The 15,510-nt window shown below is 47.0% G+C and overlaps 1 pseudogene across 1 annotated transcript in view; it reads left to right on the top strand.

Moving 5' to 3' along the window:
* LOC311111397 (zinc finger protein basonuclin-1-like) overlaps positions 1 to 11,856 on the top strand; it is a 13,238-nt pseudogene extending 1,382 nt beyond the window's left edge. Inside the window, exons 3-6 of the transcript in view lie at positions 586 to 688; positions 1,242 to 1,617; positions 4,618 to 6,746; positions 7,072 to 11,856. The product of the transcript in view is annotated as a zinc finger protein basonuclin-1-like (transcript). The remainder of the gene's footprint in view (positions 1 to 585; positions 689 to 1,241; positions 1,618 to 4,617; positions 6,747 to 7,071) is intronic.
* Positions 11,857 to 15,510: the final 3,654 nt, after the last annotated feature.

Below are 15,510 nucleotides of genomic sequence, written 5' to 3'. Positions count from 1 at the left end.
TGTACAAAACATGACTCCCCCCTGTGAAACATAGTGGATCTGCTTCCCTCAGCTTTAGATGGGAAGCGAAGTTGTTTCCATTGGTTGTGGGTGAATGTGTATTTCTCTGTAGAAGTCAATGATATATGAAGTGTTCTCTGTGTGATCAAACTGCGTATTGGTTCCTTCTTCTGATTAATCTCTTGTTATACTTTCCCTTTCTCCTGAGTTCAGCTGTGTTTTATGTCGGTGATTCTCCACTGGCAACTTCTGGTTGAGAAAGAACCCTGAACAGTTCTAGTCCAGCACACTTGATTCAACTAACCAAAGGACTTGATGTAAGTCGCTCTGGATAAGAGCGTCTGCTAAATGATGTAAATGTAAATGATTAGTTGAGTTGTTGAATCAGGTGTGCTAGTGAGGGCTTGAACAGAAATGTGTGTTGTTGGTGGTACTTGAAAACTGAAGTTGAGTAACACTGTTTTATTTTGTCCTGTGTGGCTCTATAATGGAACCCAGGCATTCCGATCATTCCATTTGGGAATCCTGCCTCATATAGCTTATAAATGTTTATGGACCTTCTGACCTTCTGTGTCTCTCTGCCAGGCGATTTGCTGCACCTTGGTGAACTGTACCTGTGATAGTTTCAAACCTGGGAAACTGAAGAAAAGACTGTGTGAGCACTGCAAGCATGGATGGGTAGCGCACGGTAAGCACAGATTAAACTGTTACTTTACTTAGTGTAGATTTCTAACATGGTATGGGAGTGGGGGGTACGTGTGTCTTCATTCATGTTTGTGTGGGGGGGGGGGGGCCTGTGAGCCTGCATGAGTGTGTTTTCTATATTCATGTTCGCCTGTGTTTTCTCTACTCACTCCTGTGCGTCCTCTACCCCCTCTACCCCCTCTACCCCTCCACCCCCTCTAACCCTCCACCCCCTCTAACCCTCCACCCCCTCTACCCCCTCTACCCCTCTACCCTTCCACCCCCTCTACCCCCTCTAACCCTCCACCCCCTCTAACCCTCCACCCCCCTCTACCCCTCCACCCCCTCTACCCCCTCTACCCCTCTACCCCCCCCCTCCACCCCTCCACCCCCTCTACCCCTCCACCACTCTACCCCTCTACCCCTCCACCCCTCCACCCCCTCTACCCCTCTAACCCTCCACCCCCTCTACCCCTCCACCCCCTCCACCCCCTCTACCCCTCCACCCCTCAACCCCTCAACCCCCTCTACCCCTCCACTCCGCCGTCCTCCTGCAGCTCTGAGCAAGCTGAAGCTGCACCACATGTACCAGGGCAGCCAGGTGGAGATCGTCCACTCCAACGTGGTCTTTGACATCTGCAGCCTGATGCTCTACGGGACCCAGGCCATCCCGGTCAGACTAAAGATCCTGCTGGACAGGCTGTTCAGTGTCCTGAAACAGGAGGAGGTCATCCAGATCCTCAACGCGCTGGACTGGACCCTACAGGACTACATCCGAGGATACGTCCTACAGGTAGGGCGGGGTGGAGGGAGGAGTTCTTACTTTAGGACGAGGAGAGAGAGGAGCACAGGAGAGAAACAAAGGCCAGCTTCTCTATAGGAACTCTCCTCTTCTCCACATCCTCCTCTCTGGAGGTCTCCAGACTGATGGAGGGGAGATTTATAAATATTATTTAGTTCCACAATTTCCCTCGCAACCTTGAGCCAGGCAGAACCACTCGGCACACAGTCAGTGTCAGCCGCTGCTCACTTCGATTAGTCCGTCATCAACTATTCAGCTTTCTCTCTGCATTTAATGTTAGCTCCTCTAATGGTGAACACAGAGTCAGAATCCTCGTAAGGCAGAGCCAAACGAATGCTGTGTGATGAAATATTGATCATGGTTACTGTACTGAGAGGCCGCTGTCTGACTTTCACAGACACCACAACTCCTATGTAATTAGTACTGTGCCGGGTGGAGCAACCTCGTTCTCCTTCCTCTCTGATCTCACTCCACCCTGACGTGTGTGTGCGTGTGTGCATCCGTGTGTGTGTTCGTTCATCCGTATGTGTGTGTGTGTGCACTCTAACGCTGATGGAGAGAGGGAAAATCCACATGATTTAAATGAAGAGAAATGACAGGCCAGATGAAAGGTAGCGCTGTAATGAGGGCTCCCTCCTCTTCTGTATTGCCTCTCTGCATTAACTTTACAACTGAACCCTTTATTAAGACGCTCTGGGGTGAAGTTCCCCCTAAGTACAGATCTAGTATCAACTTCCACTCCCCCAATCCTCACCTTAGCCATTAGTGGGGAAAATGCACATTTGACCCAAGATCAGCGTCTAAGGGCAACTTCACCCTACACCTACAGTACCAGTCAAAGGTTTGGACACACCTACTCATTCCAGGGTTTTTCTTTATTTTTACTATTTTCTACATTGTAGAATAATAGTGAAGACATCAAAACTATGAAATAACACATATATCATGTAGGAATCATGTAGTAACCAAAAAGGTGTTAAACAAATCAAAATATATGTTATATTTGAGATTCTTCAAATAGCCACCCTTTGCATTGATGACAGCTTTGCACACTCTTGGCATTCTCTCAACCAGCTTCACCTGGAATGTTTTTCCAACAGTCTTGAAGGAGTTCCCACATATGCTGAGCACTTGTTGGCTGCTTTTCCTTCACTCTGCCGTCCGACTCATCCCAAACCATCTCAATTGTGTTGAGGTCGGGGGATTGTGGAGGCCAGGTCATCTGATGCAGCACTCCATCACTCTCCTTCTTGGTAAAATAGCCCTTACACAGCATGGAGGTGTGTTGGGTCATTGTCCTGTTGAAAAACAAATGATAGTCCCACTAAGCCCAAACCAGATGGGATGGCGTATCGCTGCAGAATGCTGTGGTAGCCATGCTGGTTAAGTGTGCCTTGAATTCTAAATAAATCGCAGACAGTGTCACCAGCAAAGCACCCCCACACCATAACACCTCCTCCTCCATGCTTTACGATGGGAACTACACATGCGGAGATCATCCGTTCACCCACACCGTGTCTCACAAAGACTCGGCGGTCGGAACCAAAAATCTCAAATTTGTCCATTGCTCGTGTTTCTTGGCCCAAGCAGGTCTCTGCTTCTTGTTGGTGTCCTTTAATAGTGGTTTCTTTGCAGCAATTCGACCATGAAGGCCTGCTTCACACAGTCCCCTCTGAACAGTTGTTGTTGAGGTGTGTGAAGCATTTATTTGGGCTGCAATTTCTGAGGCTGGTAACTCTAATGAACGTATCCTCTGCAGCAGAGGTAACTCTGGGTCTTCCATTCCTATGGCGGTCCTCATGAGAGCCAGTTTCATCATAGCGCTTGATGGTTTTTGCGACTGCACTTGAAGAAACTTTTAAAGTTCTTCAAATTTTTCGGATTGACTGTCCTTCTAATCTTAAAGTAATTATGGACTTTTCTCTTTGCTTATTTGAGCTGTTCTTGCCATAATAAGGACTTGGTCTTTTACCAAATAGGGCTATCTTCTGTATACCCCCCCTACCTTGTCACAACACAACTGATTGGCTCAAACGCATTAAGAAGGAAAGAAATTCCACAAATTAACTTTTAAGAAGGCACACCTGTTAATTGAAATGCATTCCAGGTAACTACCTCATAAAGCTGGTTGAGAGAATGCCAAGAGTGCAAAGCTGTCCTCTGTAGCTCAATTGGTAGAGCATGGCGCTTGTAATGCCAGGGTAGTGGGTTCGATCCCCGGGACCACCCATACGTAAAAATGTATGCACGCATGACTGTAAGTCGCTTTGGATAAAAGTGTCTGCTAAATGGCATATTAATTATTTTTTTTAAAGGCGAAGGGTGGCTATTTGAAGAATCTCAAATATAAAATGTGTTTAACACTTTTGGGGTTACTACATGATTCCATATGTGTTATTTCATAGTTTTGATTTCTTCACTATTGTTCTACAATGTAAAAAATAGTAAAAAGAAAGACAAACCCTTGAATGAGTAGGTGTGTCCAAACTTTTGACTGGTAGTGTATTTAGACACAGTCAGTCTGTCTTTTAGAGGACTTCATATCTTCCTTGGTATGTGAATATACAGAAGTAGAGCCTAATACAGATGTATAATTCTAACGATGAAATGCTCTCTCTCTCTCTTTCTCTCTGTATATCAATCGCTTTCTCTCTCTCTCTCTCACTCTCTCTTTCCCACCCACCCCCTCTCCTTTCCTCTCTTTCCCCCCCTCCCCGCTCTCCACCCACCCCCTCTCCTTTCCTCCCTCCCCCTCTCCCTGTCCCGCCACTCTCACCCCCCCACACTCTCTCCTTTCCTCCCTCCCCTCTCTCCCTGTCCCGCCACTCTCACCCCCCCACACCCTCTCCTTTCCTCCCTCCCCCCTCTCCCTGTCCCGCCACTCTCACCCCCCCACACTCTCTCCTTTCCTCCCTCCCCCCTCTCCCTGTCCCGCCACTCTCACCCCCCCACACCCTCTCCTTTCCTCCCTCCCCCCTCTCCCTGTCCCGCCACTCTCACCCCCCCACACTCTCTCCTTTCCTCCCTCCCCCCTCTCCCTGTCCCGCCACTCTCACCCCCCCACACCCTCTCCTTTCCTCCCTCCCCCCTCTCCCTGTCCCGCCACTCTCACCCCCCCACACCCTCTCCAGGATGTAGTAGGGAAGGTGTTGGACCGCTGGGCCATCATGACGTTCGAGGAGGAGATCGCTACGCTGCAGCAGTTCCTCCGCTTCGGCGAGACCAAGTCCATTGTGGAGCTGATGGCGCTGCAGGACAAGGAGGGTCAGGCCGTGCTGGTCCCCAGCACCCGCACCAACTCAGACATCCGCACCTTCATCGAGCGCAGCACCCCGCGCACTGCCACCACCAACAACGTCCTGACCCCTAAGGTGGAGAAGCTGAGCTCTTCCAACGCTCACCACTTTGAGAACTTTATTAATAGTATGGCATTTATGCTACCATTTCAATTGTTGGGCTCTGTGCCCGCGCCGCTCCTGGGGTCGCCACCGGGGGCACTGCAGCAGCAGCAAGGCGGGCAGATGGAGCAGAGACGGGGGGACGAGAACCCAAACGCCCTCCCCGGGCCGCCACCCACCGAGAGCAGCCTGGTGGGCTCTAGCTCCGCCTCCTTCACCTCTGACCTGGACAGGGGTGTAGACAACCCTCTGGACGGCCTCTCGGCCATTCCCAAGATGGAGGCTGAGGACTTCCCCACCAGCGACAACTACTCGGACGGCCGCTCCACACCCTGCACCCCCTCCATGATGAACTCTGACCTTACCCAGATGTCCCCCGATAGCAAGCTCCAACGCTCCATGGACCGGAACGGGGGAGGTGGAGGTGGGGGAGGAAGTCTCAAGAAGGGGCGTGTGTACTGCAGTGCGTGCGACAAGACCTTCTACGACAAGGGCACGCTGAAGATCCACTACAACGCTGTGCACCTGAAGATCAAGCACAAGTGCACCATCGACGGCTGCAACATGGTGTTCAGCTCGCTGCGCAGCCGCAACCGCCACAGCGCCAACCCTAACCCTCGCCTGCACATGCCCATGAACCGTAATAACCGTGACAAGGACCTGCGAGACGGCGGGAGCCTTTCGGCCGACGAGGACTCCGAAGCAAGCGACAAACCGCGGTCTGAGTACCCCCACTCATCCATCCCGGTGTCCCTGACCTCATCCCCCGACAGCCAAAAGTCGGTTGCCAGCTACATGGTGAGTCATGTGGACTCCACCACCAGCAGCACTAAGCTCCACCACAGCAGCTCCTTCCCCAGCATGGGGCACCTGGGCCACGGCATCCTCTTCCCCAACCTGAAGACGGTGCAGCCTGTGCTGCCTTTCTACCGGAGCCTGGTGACCCCCGCCGAGCTGGCCAACACCCCCGGCCAACACCTCCCCTCCCTCCCCCTCCTATCCTCCTCGGTCCCCCTCAAACCCACCTCCATCACTGCCCCAGACCCCTGCAGTGCCATCATCGACCCTGTGCCCAAGAAGAAGTCGCGGAAGTCGAGCATGCCCATCAAGATCGAGAAGGAGGCAGTAGAGAGGGAGGGAGGGACAGGGGAGGAGAGTGGTTCAGAGGACCAGAGCCCTATACAGGCCATGGACAGGGAGGAGGGTGAGAGAGGGGTAGGAGGAGGGGGGTATTTGTTTGTGAGACAGATGGGGGGAGAGAGGGAGAGGGAAATAGAGGAGAGAGGAGAAAGGGAGGGGGTGAAGCGGCCAAGGTCCCACAGCCCGGAGAGAGAGATGTGTGGAGGCAGGGAACAAGAGGTCAACGAAGAGGAAAAAGAAGAGGGGTCCCGGCAGGCAGAGACAGGGAGGATCACCTGCTCCTCATCCTCCTATGATGGCAAACTCAACCACCGAGAGAACCACAGCCTCTCTCTGAGCAGAGACCACACAGAGACAGAGGGAGAGGAGGGCGACCAACCAACCTCCCGGCACCCAGACAAGCTGTGCGACTCAGAGTGCGACGACACTGACCACCGACTGACCAACGGCGGTTTGTTCAGACTAGGCGACAGAGGGAAGGACGGACCAGAGGGCTGTGTGGCAGACTACACCGACTCTAGCCTCCTGCAGTCTCGTATGGACTCCGAGGAGGGGGCACTGGACAGGGATGACCTTCCACACCACTGTGAGATCTGCAACAAGACGTTCAGCAACCAGTACAGTGTGAAGATGCACTACCGCAACGTGCACCTGAAGGAGATGCACATGTGCACGGTGGCTGGCTGCAACGCCGCCTTCCCCTCCCGCAGGAGCAGAGACAGGTGAGAGAGAACAAACACACGTCTGTCGGTTAGTAGTCTGTCTTTTAGTTTTATAGTCTGTCAGTGATTTATGAAAATGATTTGTCATTCTCTAGCACAATATACCATATTTAAGCGTATTATGTCAGAGGTTCTGTTGAAGTGATATGGTTAGTATGTCTTTTCAAATGATCTAATAAAACCACACCAAACTGGCAGCAACCACAAATACGTCAGTTACAGACTTATTTAACAGAGATGAATGGTCAATTAAAGATAGAAAAAAACGTATCTTTGAAAAAACACCAACCAAGAAACAACCTTTCCTACATGTTATGTCTTCTAGGCACAGCTCCAACCTCAACCTCCACCACAAGCTGTTGACCAAAGACCTGTACAGCCCATCACCTAGATCCCTCTACTCCCCAGCCTCCCTCTGCAGGGACAGAGACCCTGTCAGCCTGGACTACCGCCAGGACCTGAGAGATCTCCAGAGGGAGAGAGATCTCCAGAGAGACCCAGGTAGCCAGACGTCTGTCATCTTCAGAGGACACAACCGCATGGGCCTGGTCTTCCCCATGAGCAAGATGGCCGACGAGGTGGCAGGGGAGGATGCAGGAGAGGAGCTGGGAGGAGGAGGAGGGGTGGAGGAGGGGGCGGTACTGGACCTAAGTACGTCATCATCTGTACCTCCTCGTGGGGGCGGCAGCGCCCGTTCCTCCTGGGATTCAGATGGGGCGGGCAGTGAGGAAGGGGAGGGGCTAGAGGAGGAGCCTCTGCCAATGGAGGAGGACAGCGATGGGGAGAGCTGCGACGGGATTGGTCTAGGAGGCCCCGGTGGGGAAGGGTTAGTTTTGGGCGGGGAGAGGACCCTGGACTGTGTGGGGGGAGGACAGGGGGGGGCACAGGGGGGTGGAGGTGGCTCACCCATTACCTGCCACGTGTGCCAGAAGGTCTACAGCAACAAGGGGACGTTCAGAGCCCACTATAAGACTGTCCACCTGCGCCTACTGCACAAGTGTAAAGTCCCAGGCTGCGACACCACATTCTCGTCAGTACGGAGCCGCAACAGACACAGCCAGAACCCCAACCTGCACCGCAACCTGACTGTCAGTGGCGGCGGCACCGCTCTTGACCAGGAGTAGGGCCTTGCTTGAGCTTCAGCTCACACAGACCCTGATTCACTCTCACTGTATTATTTTGTCTTTGTTTATTTGACACGAGAACAGGCTTGCCAGTTAGCACTTTTTGAATAAATTCATTGTTGTTTTGGGGGACAATGTCTGTAGTGAGCTTGGGATTGTGGAATCGAGCTGCATTTTTCTTTGTTATGGCAGATTGTATCTGCTTTTTTTTTGGTGCAAATGTTACAGGACAGTATATCTCCCTGAATGTTGAGTGGATTTCTCCAGGTATATCAAGTTAAGCAACCTCAAATTGTTCTGAGGTACACATGAAGACCTTCTTTTGCATTCCATTCCTTGGACACTCATTTTAGACTAAGTCTGTTTCCTTTCCCCCGCCAACATTTTTGGCATATGTTCTTTTAAATTCATATTTATTGATGGTACATGTAGAAAACATGAAGTTATTTCGGACACGAAATTGACAAGTCATTTTTCTATCATGTATTTTTGTCTTGATTTAAAACACTTAAAAATCATGCATCATCTTTAAAACGTTGTGCATCTCAGCCCCTTTCTCTAGCTCTTTTATTTCTATGCACTAATTCTAGATAGTTCCATTACTTTGCCTTACAATATAGTATAAAACGGGTGGGTCTAATCCTGAATGCTGATTGGTTAAAACCGCATTCTAGCCGGTGTCTATTCCACAAGTTACCACCGGCTAAATCTATGACGTTAAAATGCCTATTTACTCTGTTCCATCTGACTGCACAATCCACTGTCTCATCAACCCAGCCAGGCACTATAAACTTGATCTCCACTATAAAAAGCATCTAGTCATTATCTCACATTTCTTTTAGAATAACATTTAGTTTTCAACAGCGGAGATTTGTATAAACCTTGCTGTCTGTCTCTCCAACATTTGCAACATTGTTTCAATATTGAAATTCGATCTCCAGCTGTCCCATAGTAATGAACATGTCGTGAGTCGGGACGAGACAGAGTCGAAATCATGAATCAGCTGGCATCATTTTTATGGATATATACAAAGAAATGTCAATTGAAAAAATGTACAACAAAACGAAGTGCAGCTAGTTTGCAGTCTTTCCAGCTTCATTTTAAGTGATTGTGTTAGCTGTGTTGTTGGCTAGCTCCTCTGAACAACAGTGTCCTGACGATTGAGCACATTTTCTATGCCAGGTGAAATCACGCCTCATTAGCTTATTGTTATGGATGTAACCAAATAAATGTCACTAGAAAACAGCTTAAACAAATGCAGAACAGAAAGACTGAATGACTGGGTCGCGTCTAGCAACCAAACCGATAGAACGAACGACCAGCCGGCTTGGGTAGCAACCCTAGATTTGTGTCGGGACTATATCTTGTGGAAGGATGAAATAGTATGAATCAATTCATCAAAATAATGTTTTTAATGAAAATATGTCAACCATTATTTGAATATTTTGGTAACCCCTCGAAGCCGGTGTTTGGAGGATATATTGGCACGGTTTGCTAACAAAACCCATACCAATATATCCTCCAAACACCAGCTTCTCAGGCATTATCACTTAAATATAATTCACTCACATACAGTTTAGGATCAACTGCAAGTTTCTAAATCACATACTGTTCAAGTGTCACTTATCTCCAGTCATCAACATTGTAGGAAAAAGTACCCAATTGTCATACTTGAGGAAAAGTAAAGATACCTTAATAGCAAATGACTCAAGTAAAAGTGAAAGTCACCCAGTAAAATACTACTTGAGTAAAAGTCTAAAAAATATTTGGTTTTAAATATACTTAAGAATCAAAAGTAGGGGGCACCATTTTCTTGATTTTTTAATTTACAGATAGCCAGGGGCACACTCCAACACTCAGACATAATTTACAAACAAAGCATTTGTGTTTAGTGAGTCCGCCAGATCAGAGGCAGTAGGGATGACCAGGGATGTTCTCTTGATAAGTGTGTGAATTAGACAATTTTCCTGTCCTGCTAAGCATTCAAAATGTAACGAGTACTTTTGGGTGTCAGGGAAAATGTATGGAGTAAAAAGTACATTATTTTCTTTAGGAATGTAGTGAAGTAAAAGTTGTCAAAAATATAAATAGTAAAGTACAGATACCCCCAAAAAACGACTTAAGTAGTACTTTAAAGTATTTTTACTTAAGTACTTTACACCGCTGGTCATCAACTGTAACAAGTGAAATATTTTCAGTGTTCTTGGTAGTTATCGTCGACTTTCCCTGTGAGTTTACACGTATCTTTCCAATCAAAAGCATCTGTGACATTCTAGAAGTGTGGCGTACGTTAGTTCCTTTGGACTGTGGTCTGTAAAGATCTTTGTTTAAAAAAAATGTTTAAGTATTGTGAACTTGATCGATATAAGTTATTGTTTGATGTTGTATGTATGTATGTATGTGTGGTTCTGTTCCTCTCCTATCGTGGCTGTTTCTGGATGTTGCATTATGCTAACGTGATAACGTTGACCAAAGATTTCTCAGTCCCGAGGTGCATATGAATCTAACCGCCTCATGCAGTACGGTGTTCCTATTAGGATAGCCTCGGTCTTGGGCCGAGATTGAGGCTGTCCTAATATGGACACCGTATATGAGGCATGCAGTATTAAAACAGCCTTCTCTTGACGCTCTTATCTGAAAACACATGACAGAAAAAAGCAGTATTCAGACAGGCTCATAAAAACTATTACAACTCTTGGAAGAAAACATTTATTGGAACTTTTATATATTTTCATGGTCTTTTGTAAACAAATATGCTCACATCTTAGGACTCTTGTGCACTAGAGTGGGTGAGGGCATCATTCTAGACAGACAGACAGACACAGACAGACAGACAGAGACAGACAGACAGACAGACAGAGAGACAGACAGACAGACAGACAGAGAGACAGACAGACAGACAGACAGACAGACAGACAGACAGACAGACAGACAGGCAGGCAGACAGACAGTCAGTCAGTCAGTCAGTCAGTCAGTCAGTGTCTCCAAGCGTTGGATCATATGATATTGTACTGTGAACAAGTCAAACACTGAGAAAAACTAAACAGAACTGAAAGATAAGTAGCCAGGGCCCAATGTCCACGCACACCCTTCAAAACATATGGTACCTAAATCATTATTGAATTGTATATTTTGTGAATAGAGTCATTTGTAATCTTAAAGAAACCAAATATAAAATATGCTCATTAATTTTACTGGACTCATGCTACATCCTAAGAGATGTTTTTTGGGAGGGAAAAAGATGTCCAAAGTAACGTTCTTGTATTAATTCACAATCGTTTTTTGGTCTAGGTATTCTGCATATACATTGAGTGTACAAACATTAAGAACACCTTCCTAATATTGAGTTGCACCCTTTTGCCCTCAGAACAGCCTTAATTTGTCGGGGCATGGACTCTACAAGGTGTTGAAAGCGTTCCACAGGGATGCTGGCCCATGTTGACTCCAATGCTTCCCACAGTTGTGTCAAGTTGGCTGGATGTCCTTTGGGTGGTGGACCATTCTTGATACACACGGGAAACTGTTGAGCGTGAAAAACCCAGTAGTGTTGCAGTTCTTGACACACTCAAACCGGTGTGCCTGGGACCTACTACCATACCCCGTTCAAAGGCACTTAAATATTTTGTCTTGCCCATTCACCCTCTGAATGGCACTCATAGACAATCCATGTCTCAGTTGTCTCAAGGCTTAAAAATCCTTCTTTAACATGTCTCGTCCCCTTCATCTACACTGATTGAAGTGGATTTAACAAGTGACATCAATAAGGGATCATAGCTTTCACCTGGATTCACCTGGTCAGTCTGTCATAATGTTTTGTACACTCAGTGTATATTTGACCTTATGTATTTAATTACATTGAGCTAGAGAAAATATCAATTTCTTTGTGAAGTTGTATGGGTTTGTAAAAAGAAACCAACATGTTAATAGATGTTCATGTTTTTTGATTTAATGTTACAATATTCGTTCCTACTCAATAAAAAGCCATATCTGTTTGTACGCGTTGGTCTCATTTCATATATCATATTTATCTATTTTGTTTTCTTAAAGTAAATACTATCATACGATTTGCCACCTATAACAAATATGAATCTGCTTTATGCAACGATATTTTCAGTGCCAATTTTTACTAATATTAACGCCCAGTTTTACATTGTTTTCTCTTTGTGCTGCTGGGAATTTAAAAAAACACAACTTCATCCTCAACTACAGTATATAAAATCTACACATACAGGAGTAATTTTTTATCACTAACTACATAATAAAAATGACTGCACAGTAGAATCATGTCCAGTAGGCAAGAAAGAGAAAACGCTTTGAAATGGTCCAAATGAAAACGAGTGTTCTTGTTGGACCTCTTCTGTTTCAAAACGTTTTCTCCCGTTTTGTGCCCCCGTCTATCTCCTAAGGCCTACTAGTGTTCCATACCAAGTAGAACACTGTGTGTCCCAAATAGCACTCTTTTCCCTACATAGTGCACTACTTTTGAGTAGAGCCCTGATCAAAAGTAGTGCACTATATAGGGAAAAGGGTGCCATTTGGGACATAACCACTGTTGAGTCAGTGATGAAGCATTAACAACAGGGGACCTGTTGTTAAGGACCTGGTCGTGAGGTCACCATGCAGTGTGTCGTTGTTATTGACTGAGTGGTTGTCACTAGTTACCACAGCCATAAAGTCATAAACCCCGCCTATTTCTACAATTTATCTTCTTAAAATGTGATTTTAATCCTAACCTTAACTACACTACTAATCGTATGCCTTATGCCAGCTGTCTGTCCCCACCACCCAGACAAAACAACCACAGAACCACAGAGACAGACACAAGTGCATACACTCTCTCGGCTGTCCCCATAGGAGAACCCTTTTTGATACCAGGTAGAACTCTTTTGGGTTCCCTGTAGATCACTCTGCGGAAAGGGTTCCACATGGAATTCAAAAGGGTTCTACCTGGAACCAGAAAGGGTTCTTCAAAGGGTTTTCCTATAGGGACAGCCAAATAACCCTTTTAAGTTCTGGATAGCAGGTTCTAGATAGCACCTTTTTTTCTAAGAATGCACACATATAAAGCTGCATAAGCCTGCACACACACACACACACACACACACACACATACACGCAGCACACACCTCAGCAACAATAAATATATGAGATGTATATATGAGCTGTGTCTCAAGTCATTCACATGAATCCAACAAAAAATCACTGAGGGCCAGTGGTAACCAAGTAGGCCTAGAGGCTAATCATTGAAGAGATGTTGAGATGGATAAGTGTTGCCATAGTGTAGCGTCAGTGTCAGAGGGTATAGACAGAAATGGACCAGCGATGGTAGGAGTAGTTCTGGTGGTAGGAGTAGCTCTGGTGGTAGGAGTAGCTCTGGTGGTAGGAGTAGCTCTGGTGGTAGGAGTAGTTTGGGAAGGTAGAAGTAGTTCTGGTGGTAGGAGTAGTTCAGATGGTAGGAGTAGTTCTGGTGGTAGGAGTAGTTCGGAAGGTAGGAGTAGTTCTGGTGGTAGGAGTAGTTCGGATGGTAGGAGTAGTTCGGATGGTAGGAGTATTTCTGGTGGTAGGAGTAGTTCTGGTGGTAGGAGTAGCTCTGGTGATAGGAGTAGTTCTGGTGGTAGGAGTAGCTCTGGTGGTAGGAGTAGCTCTGGTGGTAGGAGTAGCTCTGGTGGTAGGAGTAGTTCGGATGGTAGGAGTAGTTCTGGTGGTAGGAGTAGTTCGGAAGGTAGAAGTAGTTTGGATGGTAGGAGTAGTTCTGGTGGTAGGAGTAGTTCTGGTGGTAGGAGTAGTTCGGATGGTAGGAGTAGTTCGAATGGTAGGAGTAGTTCTGGTGGTAGGAGTAGTTCTGGTGATAGGAGTAGCTCTGGTGATAGGAGTAGTTCTGGTGGTAGGAGTAGCTCTGGTGGTCGGAGTAGTTCGGATGGTAGAAGTAGTTTGGATGGTAGGAGTAGCTCTGGTGATAGGAGTAGTTCGGATGGTAGGAGTAGTTCTGGTGGTAGAAGTAGTTCTGGTGGTAGGAGTAGTTCAGATGGTAGGAGTAGTTCTGGTGATAGGAGTAGTTCGGAAGGTAGGAGTAGCTCTGGTGGTAGGAGTAGTTTGGATGGTAGGAGTAGTTCGGATGGTAGGAGTAGTTCAGATGGTAGGAGTAGTTCTGGTGGTTGAAGTAGTTCTGGTGGTAGGAGTAGTTCGGATGGTAGGAGTAGTTCGGATGGTAGGAGTAGTTCTGGTGATAGGAGTAGTTCTGGTGGTAGGAGTAGTTCAGATGGTAGGAGTAGTTCGGATGGTAGGAGTAGTTCAGATGGTAGGAGTAGTTCGGATGGTAGGAGTATTTCGGATGGTAGGAGTAGTTCTGGTGGTAGGAGTAGTTCTGGTGGTAGGAGTAGTTCTGGTGGTAGAAGTAGTTCCAGTAGACCCACACCCCCAGGTGAGGAGGATGAATCCGTTACGCAACGAAACAAAGTGTACGCTAAAACTAATGCTGCAAAACAGAGGATGAAAGCGCTGATTGCGTAACTTTTCATTTTCAGTCAACCCACAGCTTCCATTTACATGTTTTACACAGAGCTGGCCATTACCACTTGGCTGCTGCTGAAAAGCCCAGTTCCGACAAGTGCCTCGATCCTTTATTGCTGGTGTGGGAATGTAGTACCACTCAAAGGGGGTGCGACGGTTATTTCCGTCCCCTCAGTGCGCTGTATGTAGGCGACAGTATCCATAGAAAACCTTGTAGGAGGTGGATCACTTGTTCACACACTGTTCACAGCAGAATTTAAACATTTGTATCTGACTTTTTAAGTGGTGATGGAGTAATATACGTTGGCCACATTGCCTGAGGAGGAATCTTTGTTTCTGGTATCCTGTGTTTCCCAACTGGTGGGATGTAACCCACTGGTGGAGCGCAGCCAATTCCTACTGAGTCTCAACCGAAGGTTAGGCGGTATAGCTAGAAACATTGTTATGTTTATCTTGAGGTTGGAATGAAAATTATGCATCAGCTTTGGGTGATGAATCATGGCACAAAATAAGTTTAGGAACCACTGCAGCAGAAACGATATCCACACAGAGACGTATGTTCCCAAATAATGTTTTATTCAAAAATTATGACTGACAACTACAGATAACTTTTATTTACCAAATCAACATATTATTTCTACGTTAGATTCATAGGAGGTTGGTGGCACCTTAATTGGGGAGGACGGGCTTGTGGTATTGGCCGGAGCGGAATAGGTGGAATGGTATCAAATACATTAAACACATGGTTTCTATGGTTTCTATGTGTTTGATGCCATTCCATTTGCTCCGTTCCGGCAAGAATTATGAGCCTCCTGTGATTAGATTATAGTCTTCTCCCTTCTCCCTTCAGCTGTATAGCCTACTACTACACCACTATGAATCCAACCACTGTATCAACAGACCCTCATGAGCACTGCTGCTGCTGTTGAGCCCCACATGTTCCAGAGAGAGAGAGAGAGAGAGAGAGAGAGAGAGAGAGAGAGAGAGAGAGAGAGAGAGAGAGAGAGAGAGAGAGAGCTTTTTCTGGGGGCACTGACATTAGATCCCACCTCATAGTCTTGGGCTATGGAGAGGGAGGGGTCAGGGAGAGGGGGAGAGGGAGAGAAAGGAGGAGGGTGAGGCAGAGGGTA

Source organism: Coregonus lavaretus, assembly GCF_964263955.1.
Source record: "Coregonus lavaretus genome assembly, chromosome: 37".
Lineage (NCBI taxonomy): Eukaryota > Metazoa > Chordata > Actinopteri > Salmoniformes > Salmonidae > Coregonus > Coregonus lavaretus.
This window is presented reverse-complemented; position numbering and strand designations above follow the sequence as displayed.